Here is a 13,721-nt window from a genome sequence, read left to right as displayed (position 1 = left end):
GCAAGATAGTCTTCAGGGATTGCCTAGAAGTAGAAAGAGTCGGAGATGAGAGATAGTCGGACAGATTGGGGTACGGTAAGCAATTCCAAAGGATGGGAGAGGCTTGGGAGAAGTCCTCAAGGTGAGTGTGAGAGGAGGTGACAAGGGAACTAGAGAACAGGAGGTCTTGAAAGGAATGAGGAGAACGATTTGCTTGGTATTTTGAGACTTTGAGATATGCCATATGTACATACCCTACAGTGCTGCGAAGCTGTGCACTTGTGCCTAAAGGTCATATTTATTTAATGCAAACGTGGGTTGTCCATGAAATGTAAAGTAACACATATGCAATAATACCCCACCGTTCCCCAGCTGTGAATACCCCCTTTACTTCACTTCACTATACTTGGAATCCTGGTATGGGGAAAATGTTACTCATTCCCCCTTTTCTCAAGTGAAAGTGATAATGCATGATGATTGGCCCAGAACTGTGACATGGGAACAGATATGCCCCACATGTTGTGTTTGAGCAATTCTGTATTAGGATGCAAATGGACAGTGTCCAACACCCATCTACACAAGCTCTTAGTCACTATTTAAAGTTAGCACTAAAGCCTCGTACACTAGTCGTTTTTTTCATTTAACCCAGCAGAGACCGATTCAAGTACTTACGGGCCAAAAGTCAGTCAGCTTCTATTGAATCGGCCAATGCCGCCCACTATTTGGCCCGTTTGTACTAGGCTTAACTTAGATCCATCAACAAAATGAAACAGACTTATCGCCAACCATTTTGCTTAATCTCTGTATTGCTCAACATATCACACTTGCTACGCAAGGTACAATGGCTAGTTACAAACATAAGCACTCACCAGAAGTGACCTACTCCTTAGCTGTACAGAGTTTTCTATGAAAGATTGCTCTAAAATTCAAACCACATATTCTTTTCTGAATACTATATATTATTAGATTAAGAATGCAAGGTCATTAGATGACAATAACGCCCCATACACATGATCAGAAACTCCGCCAGCAAAAGTTGGATGTGAGCTTTTAGTCAGAAATTCCTACCGTGTGTATGCTCCATTGGACTTTTGCTGGCAGAATTACAGCCAGCAAATGATTGAGTGCAGGTTCTCCATTTTTCGGTCGGAAAAATTTCCGATCGGAAATTCCAATCATCTGTACAAATTCCGACACGCAAAATTCCTACACATGCTCTGAAACAATTTGACGCATGCTCGGAAGCATTAGACTTCATTTTCTCAGCTCGCCGTAGTGTTGTACGTCACTACGTTCTTGATGGTCGAAAGTTCAGAGAACTTTTGTGTGACCGTGTGTATGCAAACCAAGCTTGAGAGGAATTCCGTTGGAAAGAGCATCCAAGTTTTTTCCAACGGAAAATCCACTTGTTTGTACGTGGCATAAGCAGACTGTCTGGCAGAGGAAGCTGTTTTACATTTTTACATGTTCAGGTTTATATGCAAGCTTGTTTAAACACCTCGTCTTTGAGTAATTCTTTACATTTTTGCACACATGTTAAAACCTGCTAAACTATTTCTTAAACCTCCAAAGCATTATATATTTCCTGTAGAATTAAGAACTATGGTTGCAATTTTTTTTTTATTTCACACAATATTTGCGGTTTTATCTGATCTATATTTTAAGTATTAAATACACTTAAATTAATTTTGTTATACAAAAGATGAGGTCATGTCGACTAAAAAAACATACCACATATGTCAAGCCTCAAAACCGTGTGCCCATGAAAAGATGAAAAATGCCAGAACCCAAAAAATGTTAAATAGACGTCTCTGATCACTGTTGCCTGAAAGCTCCAAACTTGCTAAAAAAAAAAGATGGAATCAAGTATATGGCTGCCGTGCATGGCTTGTTTTGAACTTTTCAATGTATGGGCGTACAGAACATGGCCAAAGAGCTGAACCGACTAATTATAATATTTAAAACAACAAACATAAAAAGATAAAACTGGAAGATTGACAAACAACCCAGTTCTAAAGAAGAATTTATTCTTAATAAACACAGAGCTATGTTTTTTTTTTTTTATATCTGTCTGGAGTTCAGCTTTAAATCTATAGGTACATTTAGTTTCATCAAAGCTGCATGGTGCAAGCAGTGAACTGAGTAATGCCTCATATAAAAAAAAAACAAAACAAAAAACAAGTAAAAACAGCAGTAGCTATATAAGGATCACAAGAAGCTCCTGAATTTGATTATATAAAATGTGGCCTGAACTGGCAATCTGACAGTACTGATATTTACCAAAAGACCTAGTGTTTCTGAGAGTATCATTGGCCTGCTTTTACCTTCCATGGGCTGCTTAGCCTCAGGCAGTCTTGCTATGACTAAGCTTCTCAAGCAGCCTGTAAGAAAATATGATATTCCCATCACAGCTGTAGCTTTATGAATCACGGCAGATACACATTGTGGTGACTGGGTCAGGAACAGCAAGGACAAAACCAAATTACCTGCCAGTGTGTCCCTGACATTACAACTCACCGGGGATGGTTTTATAGTCTAGGAATGGATCATATGAATTATATTACTGCTGGTGAACTCTTAAGCTCTCTGTCTAGCTGTGGTATCCCTATTTTCCCTATGTAACAGGCTTTACTAAGCGTGCAAAACACCCACATTGTATTACAGTGGTGTGAAAAAGTGTTTGCCCCCGTCCTCATTTCCTGTTCCTTTGCATGTTTGTCACACTTAAGTGTTTCGGAACATCAAACCAATTTAAACAATAGTCAAGGACAACACAAGTAAACACAAAATGCAATTTGTAAATGAAGGTGTTTATTATTAAAGGTGAAAAAAAATCCAAACCATCATGGCCCTGTGTGAAAAAGTGATTGCCCCCTAAACCTAATAACTGGTTGGGCCACCCTTAGCAGCAACAACTGCAACCAAGCGTTTGCGATAACGTGCAATGAGGCTTTTACAGCGTCCTGGAGGAATTTTGGCCCACTCATCTTTGCAAAATTGTCCTAATTCTGTTACATTAGAGGGTTTTCGAGCATGAACGGCCTTTTTAAGGTCATACCACAACATCTCAATAGGATTCAGGTCAGGACTTTGGCTAGGCCACTCCAAAGTCTTAATTTTGTTTTTCTTCAGCCATTCGGTGGTGGACTTGCTGGTGTGTTTAGGATCATTGTCCTGCTGCAGAACCCAAGTTCGTTTCAGCTTGAGTACATGAACAGATGGTCGGACATTCTCCTTCAGGATCTCTTGGTAGACAGCAGAATTCATAGTTCCTTTTATCACGGCAAGTCTTCCAGGTCCTGAAGCAGCAAAACAGCCCCAGACCATCACACTACCACCACCATATTTTACTGTTGGTATAATGTTCTTTTTATGAAATGCAGTGTTCCTTCTACGCCAGATATACTTGGACACACACCTTCCAAAGTGTTCCACTTTTGTCTCATCGGTCCACAGAATGTTGTCCCAAAAGTCTTGGGGATCATCAAGATGTGTTGTGGAGAAATTGAGACGAGCTTTGATGTTCTTTTTGCTCAGCAGTGGTTTTCTCCTTGGAACTCTGCCATGCAGGCCATTTTTGCCCAGTCTTTTCCTGATGGTGGAGGCATGAACGCTGACCTTAACTGAGGCAAGTGAGGCCTGTAGTTCCTTGGACGTTGTTGTGGGGTCTTTTGTGACCTCTTGGATGAGTCGTCGCTGCGCTCTTGGGGTAATTTTGGGCGGCCGGCCACTCCTGGGAAGGTTCACCACTGTTCCATGTCTTCGCCATTTGTGGATAATGGCTCTCACTGTGGTTCGCTGGATTCCCAAAGCTTTGGAAATGGCTTTATAACCCTTTCCAGACTGATAGATCTCAATTACTTTCTTTCTCAATTGTTCCTGAATTTCTTTGGGTCTCGGCATGATGTGTAGCTTTTAAGGATCTTCTGGTGGACCTTACTGTGTCAAGCAGCTCCTATTTAAGTGATGCCTTGATTGTGAACAGGTGTGGCAATAATCAGGCCTGGGTGTGGCTAGAGAAATTGAACTCAGGTGTGGACAACCACAGTTATAGTATGTTTTAACAAGGGGGGACAATCACTTTTTCACACAGGGCCATGATGGTTTGGATTTTTTTTCACCTTTAATAATAAACACCTTCATTTACAAATTGCATTTTGTGTTTACTTGTGTTGTCCTTGACTATTGTTTAAATTGGTTTGATGTTCCGAAACACTTAAGTGTGACAAACATGCAAAGGAACAAGAAATGAGGAAGGGGGCAAACACTTTTTCACACCACTGTACATTAAGCTCTGCCAAATGAACCTGCAATGGAATATTTTACATTCTTAAAGAAATTACACAAAGATAATGATTTCTATACTTACCACTTGTCCTCCAGACAAGGCCTGTTTTTGCTATACTGCATTACTTTAACTTTAACAATGGCTCTCCTGGGCGAAATCCCATATAGGTACGTCTTTCCCTTTTTCGGCCACCAGAGGATCCCGATGTGCGTGGCCAGTGGGCACGATCGCTGCCAGTCATGCGTGATCACGTGCACAAGGTAAAAAAATTGCAATAAGTGTATATTGGATTGGTTTGCGAAAAAGTTATCATATCTACAAACTATGGGAAAAATGTATGCAATTTTTTTGTCATTTTTATTGTTATTTTATTTTTTTTTTTACTAATAATGATGGCGATCTGTGATTTTTAGCAGTACTGCGGCATTGCGACGGACAGATAGGACACTTTTGACACATTTTTTGGACCACTGACATTGATATAATGATTAGTGTTATAAAAATGCACTGATTACTGTGTAAATGTCACTGGTAGTGAAGGGGTTAACACTAGAGGGTGATCAAGGGGTTAAATGTGTGTTCCCTCAATTTGTTCTAACTGTATGGGGATAGGACTGAATAGGAGGGGAGACATATCGCTGTTCCTAACGACATGTCTCCTCTCCTCTGACAGCATGGGAATTTGTGTGTTTACACACACAAGTCCCGCGCTGGTACTCCTGCACGGGCACCAATCGCGCCCAAAGGCCACGCGCATTGGGCCCCCCGCCGTGCGGCCAGTGCGCAGGTATGTCCTTCTCTCTGGTGCCCAAAAAAGGCAACCCATATGGAATTTCACCCAGGAGAGCCATTCTGCTGCAGTATATCTGCGTGAGCCGGCCGGGAACAGGTGAAAATCTTGCATGTGTTTTTTCTGAAATATGCTTTAAATATTGCATAAAACCACATGGTAAGTTATTGCAAGCATCATGCACAGATCCCAGAAATCCAGTTACTACATTCCTGACAATAAGATTGGCATCACTCACCACCTGGATATTTAAGGAGTGGTAACCTTTCCTGTTGCGGTAGGTATGTTCTTTAAAATATGGTGCAAAAAAGCAACATGTGTACAGCCAGTTGCATCTAGCACATTTGGGATTCTGGTAATGCAATAAAAATCATTTTTGATTTGATCCCACTTCTAAGGAGATTCCGGAAGAAATATATAATGGGTTGCTATTGGACGGAAACCATGCAGTACATTGGTAAGGAGATGGGAAAATGAGGCCTGCAAAAGTCTCACTATCTCTCCAGTCACCATTTGATAGGATGCTTTCCCAAAAAAACGTAAGGCAGCCAACAATTTAGTCATGGATGGTATGGCATGGCTTCTCTAGGTTGAGGGCTCAAGGTAACAAAGGATGTGGGTATACAGCTCCATAAGTGTCTTGGATAACCAGAACTTCTGCAGGGTATCAGCATCCATGAATTTATCAAGCAATGTGCACTCTCCTAAATCATCTTTCGTTTAAAAGGACCACTTGAGATCTTCTCCTCCTCTTTTGCATTACTAAAATTACTAAAATTCCAGCAGAGTGGATTCAAAGGGCTCCATTGTCTGTGCTATGCCATTTGCCAGCCTTCAGAGACAACTCCTTAGTGGAATCTAGCTCCCACCTGCTCCAGATTGCACTTGCCCCCCAATTTTTTTCTTAAATCACTCACTTTCTATAATCCGGGGTCTGACCATTGCTGTAATTATTGCATAGTTATGGAAAGCTTGGACCAGAACTTAATTACCATATGCATTTATTTATTTATTTCCTTCTGTGAATTGACTTGAATGCCTTTTTATGCAGCATTTAACTAGTGTTTTTGGTGTCTGTGCTAAATAATGCATTACGAGCAATAGTGAATTCATACTTTCATTATTGCATGCATTAAGTGGTCACGTGACTATCATAACCCAAGATAGTGAATAGTGCCCTTTATCTTTATTATAGGGAAGTTGAACACATATATAAAACACAACAGTGTAAATGGATCCTAAAATGTCAAGCCATACAATGGTTATATTGTAGTTATAGGTGGAGGCTGCTTAGTCTCTGGCTTCTTTTATGTTTTGAATGTTTGAATTTGTTTTGAACCCCTGTCATAAATCCTGACTCTCTTCCTGTCCTTCTGGGAGAGTTCCCTTCCTCCTTTTTATGTCCTGACATCTCCTGTTAAGATCTTTATAATGCATCAGAAAAAAACATCCAACAGGAAGAGGCAGAACTTCTCATAATGAAAATTTGAATATACAATATAAAATTTGAATATACAAGACCTTAAAGCGGAGTTCCACCCATTTCCACCCAGTTCCACTCCCATGGCCATCCTCACTGCTATTCTAAATGGCAATCATTTATTTCTTGTCTTTATACCTTTCTCTCTGTATTTGTGCAGCACTTCCAGCTTCAGCCACCTAGGCAATTATGTCATAAGGCGATTCCCATGGACTCCTGCGATATCTGTGTCATCTATCCCAGGAGTCCATGGAAATCGTCTAATACTGGAATCTCGTGTGATTTCCAGACCTGGAAATGATGCAAACAGGATTAGTTAGGTGCCATTGCTATGGTAACCTGTCCGGAATTAATAGCATCTCGCTGTGGCATTAGGTAGATGCTGGGTATCCAGCTGCACCTTATCCCAGAAATGAAGACAAGCGGGCTTCAGATGCCCACAACAGCCATGGGCCCTCCCTACTTCCGAGATCTGGTTAGTTTGTAATGATTTAACATCCCTAACGGTATTCCTGAGTGTGGCCCGGGGTGGATTTTCAGTACCAAAAGTGGTAACCCCAAGCCACACTCGTGATTGCATTGCAGGATCCAGGTACAGCTTACTTAACTTGTCTCCATGATCCTGTGATGTCCTCTTGCTGTGTGCGGTGGCTGTGCCTCTGCATCGATTCATCACAGCGCCGGGCTCCGTTCCCTGCGAGCGTTGCAACGCACGGAGATGGAGAGTGCCGCCAAATTCAAAAAGTGAAACACACACTATACATTACTGTATCAAATAATTTCACATCCCTTTTCTCCCTAGTGGTCTGTCCAGTGCCCTGCATGCAGTTTTATATTATAAAAACTGTTCTTTCTGCCTGGAAACTGGAGATTGTCCATAGCAATCAAAACCATCTCTTTATATCAAAAGCGGTTTTATACGAAGTAGAAAACAGGGATATTAGAATCACTTGCAAAATTGAGTGATAGTGATTTGTGAGGAAATTCATCATCAAACACTAAAAGTAATGACAGCGAAAATCCTGCAACTGAGCAAATTTCAGTCTTTTTGATTTGATTACATGATTGAATAATTTGTATTATTATTATATTATTATTTGTTATAATTATTTATAGTTATTTATTATATTAACAAACTTTATTATACCCAAGAGGTCTACTAGACTCTTGTTTGGGCAGATTTAACCTCCCTGGCGGTAAGATTACAGTATTTCCGATTTTTGATGCTCAAAGTGGTTCTTTTGCATGGAACTTTAGGGTTTTATATTGTAGGCCTGTAATTCTTAGGAATAACACACTTAAATCTGTCCAAATAAGAGTCTAGTAGACATCCCAGGTATGATAAAGTTTGAAACACAAAATCATAAATTATAATATAATAAATAACTATAAATAATTATAACAAATAATAATATAATAATAATAAAAATTATTCAATAATGTAATCAAATCAAAAACACAGAAATTTGCTCAGTTGCAGAATTGTTACTATCATTACTTTTAGTGTTTGATGATGAATTTCCCCACAAATCATTATTGCTCAATTCTGCAAGTGATTCTAATTTATTATTGCTGTTTTCTAGCTAATCTATAACCACTTTTGATGTAAAGGGATGGTTTTGGTTGCTAAGGACAATCTTCAGTTTCCAAGCAGAAAGAACAGTATTTATAATATAAAATTGCATGCAGGGCACTGGACCACTAGGGACAAAAGGGACGTGAAATTATTTGATACAGTAATGTAATCTGTAAGATTACAGTGCACTGTATGTATAGTGTGTGTTTCACTTTGGCACCACCATGCAGGGAACGGAGCCCGGCTCTGTGATAGATTGAGCGGAGAAACAGCTGCCGCACACTGCAGGGAGACATTGCAGGATCCTGCGGACAAGGTAAGTAAGCTGTACATGGATCCTGCGATGCGATCCCGAGTCTGGCTCAGGGTTACTACTTTTGATACTGAAAATCCATCCCGAGCCAGGCTTGGAAATACCACCAGGTAGTTTGAGTGTGTCATTCCTAAGAACTACAGGCCTACAATATAAAAACGTCAAATTCCCATGCAAAAGAATTGTACCGCTTTGAGCATCAACAATCTGAAATAATCATACCGCCAGGGAGGTTATTAAAAAAAAAAAAACACATTGTTGAAATTATCCTAATGTTGCAGTAGAAGTATAAAAGAATAAACATGGATTGGGGGACTGGAACTCCGCTAAGTGCAGAAGTGCAGGAATCTCACCAACTGAGCCTCCGAGAGATATGCAAAGCAGGTGGTTTTACTTTCCAGTGCACATTCACATATGAGATATATTTTTTTTTAAAAAGGCAGGCACATGCATTTATTAAATATGCAAAATACGCACTGACATCACTGCTCTTTGTTTTATGAAATCCTCACAATAAATCAGTCCAGCAAGGAATGTCAACAGAGAACACTTTCAAAGGAAGAGCCCATCCTAGAATGGCGATTAAAAACAGAATGTAGGGGATTACTTTATTCTGGACAAAGTATTAAGGATGTGAAAGCTGCTTAGCTTTTTCTCGTACTGAAGGACTGTGAAGCACTGTGCGCTTAATACAAATAATAATAACAACAACAGTGCTCTCCATATACATTACTATTGAAAGAGAGTCATAACACCATGCAACTATAATATTCCAATGATTCAAAAATCTTCCCTGACCACTCACTATTAGTCCACTCAGTTTTTTTTTTGTAAACCAAAGACTTTAAGGCTCTATTCACACCTAAGCATACTGCAGCGAAACCTGCTGCACCACTTTTTTGTTTAGCTTTTTTGTGGCGCGTTTTTGGAATGGCACCACTCATTTGAATGGGCCTCCCTCTTCTCCAAAAAACATACCAAAGAAGCTCATGTACCAAATTTTGGCACATTTGGCGTTGTAATTTTTACTGTGATTTTATCATGTTTTGTAGATAATCACGGCAAAATCGCACCACATTTGGAGTGCTATTAAGAAATAATGCCAATGCAAGTGCATCCCGTGTTTTGGCACGATTCTGGAATCACGGGCAAAATTGCACAATTCTAGTTTCCTTAAGTGTGAATGGAGCCTTAAAATGAACTGGAATTTGTTACTATGAAAAGCCCCCTGCACAAGAACACTACTAATACTATACTATTAATACTACTAATACTAATAATATCTCTCCAGTTGGCATTGACTCACATCACTCCTTGGTTGAAGAGTTTTGAACATTAAAGACTCTTTAGTATACAACACATCTCCTGGTGTGTTGTATGTTTGGTCCCCCACTATGTGGTGTGGTTTCTTCCTCTGGTGACTACTGTATCCTGAACTAGTTGCACAGAGGCTACGAATGGGGCCAAGGTCATGGTGGGGAACAAGGACAATTGGAACTCCCAGAAATGTTGAAAATTAAGGGAAGAAAATACGAATAGTCTTTTTTTTTTTTATAAAGGCTCCATGTACACTAGCTTTTTTTCAGCCCCTAGATGCTACTATTAGCATGTTTTCTGCTCCTATAAGCTATATAGTGTTATCCTATGTGTCCATGCACGGTACTTTAGGCTATTGCCATTTTTTTGAGCTTCAGAGTCTAGGAACAAAAAAAATAAAACATTTTTGTAGAGTTTTTTGGAGCGTTTTTCCAGCAAAAAAAAAACACTCAACGCTCATAATTGCTACTAAAACACTACTAACAGGGTTTTTTTTTGTGTTTTTTTTTTCTCTATGTACTGTAAAAATGCTAACATAATGCTAATGCTTCTAAAAGCTTCTAAAAGCTACTAAAATGCTACTACAAGCCACTATTATAAGCATTTTTCATCTAGTGTTTCTTTCTAACATTTTCTGAGCTTATTAAAAAACATTAGTGTGCATGGGGTCAAAAACTAAGAGTCATAGATTGTTTATTCTGGTTTGGTTAGCCTCGAAATTTAAAGCTACAGTATTTATTTATTCCACTTATTGGTATTAAGGTATAGTAAAAGTAGTAGTTACTGTATATATGGTCTATAGCATTACATTATAATATGGTTTACCCAAAATAAGCAGTGCATCCATTTCATGCCAATTACTGTTGCCTATGTTTATTTATGCATTTACTGTGTAAAGTCTTATGTTTGCTGGTTTTCAGTATGGGTCGCTTAACCCACTACATTCCTCCAACAATTCTCAAACATTGCTAAAATATATTTTTTATTTTTTATTTTTTTTATGGACGGGATGTTTTTTTTTTGTGCTTTAAAAAAGGCAGCACAGCAAAGACTGGAGGTAAAACAATTGAATAAAATTATTTCAGAATACATGCGGACTAAATTGACCACAAACTACACATTTATTTTAATTGGGCTGCCTTTTGTAAAGCACTTGACTGACACCTGTAATGGGTAATAACTAAAGTAAGAAGCTTGTCTGCTTCATTAAGCAAGTCTCAGGAAATGGCCCCAGCTAAAACACACACATCAAAAGTTGTGTTGCCAAGAAGACCTGCAGTTTCTAAGGTAAGGGATTTTTTCCAATCTCTTAACTCCATGCATATGGATTAGTGATTGTGCCAGTGAAAGTTGCACATTATAGAGCTTGTTTCATAAATTAACACAATGGGGGTTATTTACTAAAGGAAAATCCACTTTGCACTGAAAGTGCATTTGGAAGTAAAGTTGCTGTAGATCCGAGGGGGACATGCAAGGAAAATAAAAAACAGCATTGTAGCTTGCACATGATTGGATGATAAAATCAGCAGAGCTTCCCCTCATTTCCCATCTACCCCTTAGATTTAGAGCGACTGCACTCCCAAGTGCACTTGCGGTGCAAAGTGGATTTGCCTTTCGTAAATATTCAGTAGCTCTGACTGCATCCTGACTACTGGCACTGACTATATGCAGACCACAGGTCACCCAACAATTGCGCCAACATATTCAATGCATGTGTCTTTATTGTTTACCACTGCAACATTTTTATTTTCTTTCAGTAACTAGATGTTGAGGTTTCTGGTAATTGTACAGTGTGTTCAGCAGAAGTTAAACAAATACTTTTTATTAGCACATTCAACCAGAACCTTCAACTGTCTATGTACTTGCACTGTTAAAAGGCACTGATATGCATCCATTATTTTTAAATAATACAATGTTTATGCATTTATTTAAAGGGATTATTTGTGAATTATTATGGAGATCTGTTTTGCTCTAACATAAACTGTACCATGGCCATACTAGGCAAAGTAACGTTAAAGCCTAATTTCAGCTAGATCTTTCTTAATGTTAAAATAAAAAATACAGCTCTTTTTTTGCAATGCTCTCCCTACCTCTTTCAATGTCCCTTGAGTCCTGGTTCTCTTCCAGGCTAAATGATGCCTAGCATTATTTAACACACTTCCTTTGAGCCCAGGGCATCAAGGACCCAACCCTCTGGAGGAGAATGCTGCAGGAAATGTCACCTCATCATTATCTGGCACCTTTTTCTGCAGCAATCAAAACTTACCCACCACTTAAAGGAAGGAGAAGAGGACCCATGACATCACATGACCAGACCCAAAATCCCCCCTCCTGAAAATTGTATTTATGAAGTGATAAATCAATGTGTGTGTGTGAAGGGGGGGGGGGGGGGTCTGATGGAAAAGGAGGACTTGAGGGCATGTTTAGGTAGAGTTGGAGTCAGTATTTACTATACTTGCCCCATTCTTCTCCATCATCCTAATTTGCCAACTGACAGGTTGAATAAAGCCCAGGTGCAAGTGGACACGTGGCACTTGTATACAGGTGCAGTGTACTTTCCCCACTGCAGGTGGCACTCTTTTGCACCAGCACTGTAGTTGGTGAGAAAGTCATAGTTCCTCTATGGTTTTCTTGGTCACTGGGGAACCATCCAATGGGATGCTGTCATCTCATAAGACTCTGGCAGCCATCTTGGATTAGGCAGGACCTATTTAAGGCACTAGCTCCCAGGTTTGGCACAGTTTTGCAAGCTGGTAGGGTAGGGACAGGTATCCCTCTTAGTAGGGACAACAAGCAGCAGCAGATAAAGGTTGTCAATGAGGAGGAAAAGCTCACAACCTCTCTGGACACCTGCCTGTTTGGGCACAAAATGGGAATGCATTCCTCCCCTCTCTACAGACACTGTCGGTTCGGCCGCAATCAGCTCTGGCTACTCGGTGTTGGAACAGAGAATTTTCCTAGTTGGGCTCCCTTCCCACCTGGTTATTTGTAAACTGTCTCAACATTATTTCAATAAAAGTTCTTTCATTGAACTAGGGCTGCATGTGCTATTTCCATCAAACCGCTCCCCGCCTACACATTCTTATAGACTTTCAAAATGCAACATGCTGTGTCTAAGAAGCCAGTTTGATAAGGAAGGCAAAAGTATGAAACAATATCAAAAGTATGAAACAATATGTCAGTAGGGCGAAAGCATGGAAACATGTACAGTATAACCTGATTAAAGCCCCTGTTTTAAAAGTGAATCTGTTATGTTTACCTATTATGGGCATTTATTGGCACATTGTGCTGCTTAATTCCCTCCCACTCTGAGCTCTGCTTCATAGTGGACTTTAGGAAGCTGATACTAAGTTAAATTTAGGTTGCATTAAAAAAAAAATAGGTTCAGGTTCTATCATAGGTTTAGGGTGAATCCTGTGGGTTCAAGATTTGTGGTCCTGGTAAATTTATGTGAAGATTCACCCGGGATAATTTTTTAAGCCATAATGCACTTCATGGCTTTGAACTATGGGGTTGATTTACTAAAGGCAAAAGGACTGTGCTCTCCCCAAGTTGCTCCAGACCTTAGTAAATGAGGTAAAGCTTCACTTTACACAGAACACCCAAATCACATGCAAGGGAAATTTAAAAAACAGCATTTTTGCTTGCGCACAATTGGACGATGCAAATCAGCAGAGCTCCCCCTTATTTAGTAAGCTCTGGAACAATTGCACTTGCAAAAGTGGACAGTCAATTTGCCTTCAACACCTATGCACCACAGGTTTAGAAGGGCAATTAAGAAAACGTTATTTTGTGATTAGTTTGAATTTGGCGGTCACTCTTAATTGCTATCCTGTCTTGCAGCCATTTTTTATTTGTTTTTTTTTTGCTGCAAAAACTTTCTTGCAGAAAATGGGCATTTGTTTCAAGTAGTGTTATTTTGAAGTTTTCATTTATCTTGGGGAATAGTTCTTATTTTTTGTTTGCATGGATTTTTTT

The sequence above is a fragment of the Lithobates pipiens genome, unplaced genomic scaffold (assembly GCF_037356315.1).
Source record: "Lithobates pipiens isolate NorthernLeopardFrog02 unplaced genomic scaffold, aLitPip1_a1.2 Scaffold_16, whole genome shotgun sequence".
NCBI classification, from domain to species: domain Eukaryota; kingdom Metazoa; phylum Chordata; class Amphibia; order Anura; family Ranidae; genus Lithobates; species Lithobates pipiens.
Note: the sequence above shows the minus strand (reverse complement) of the source record.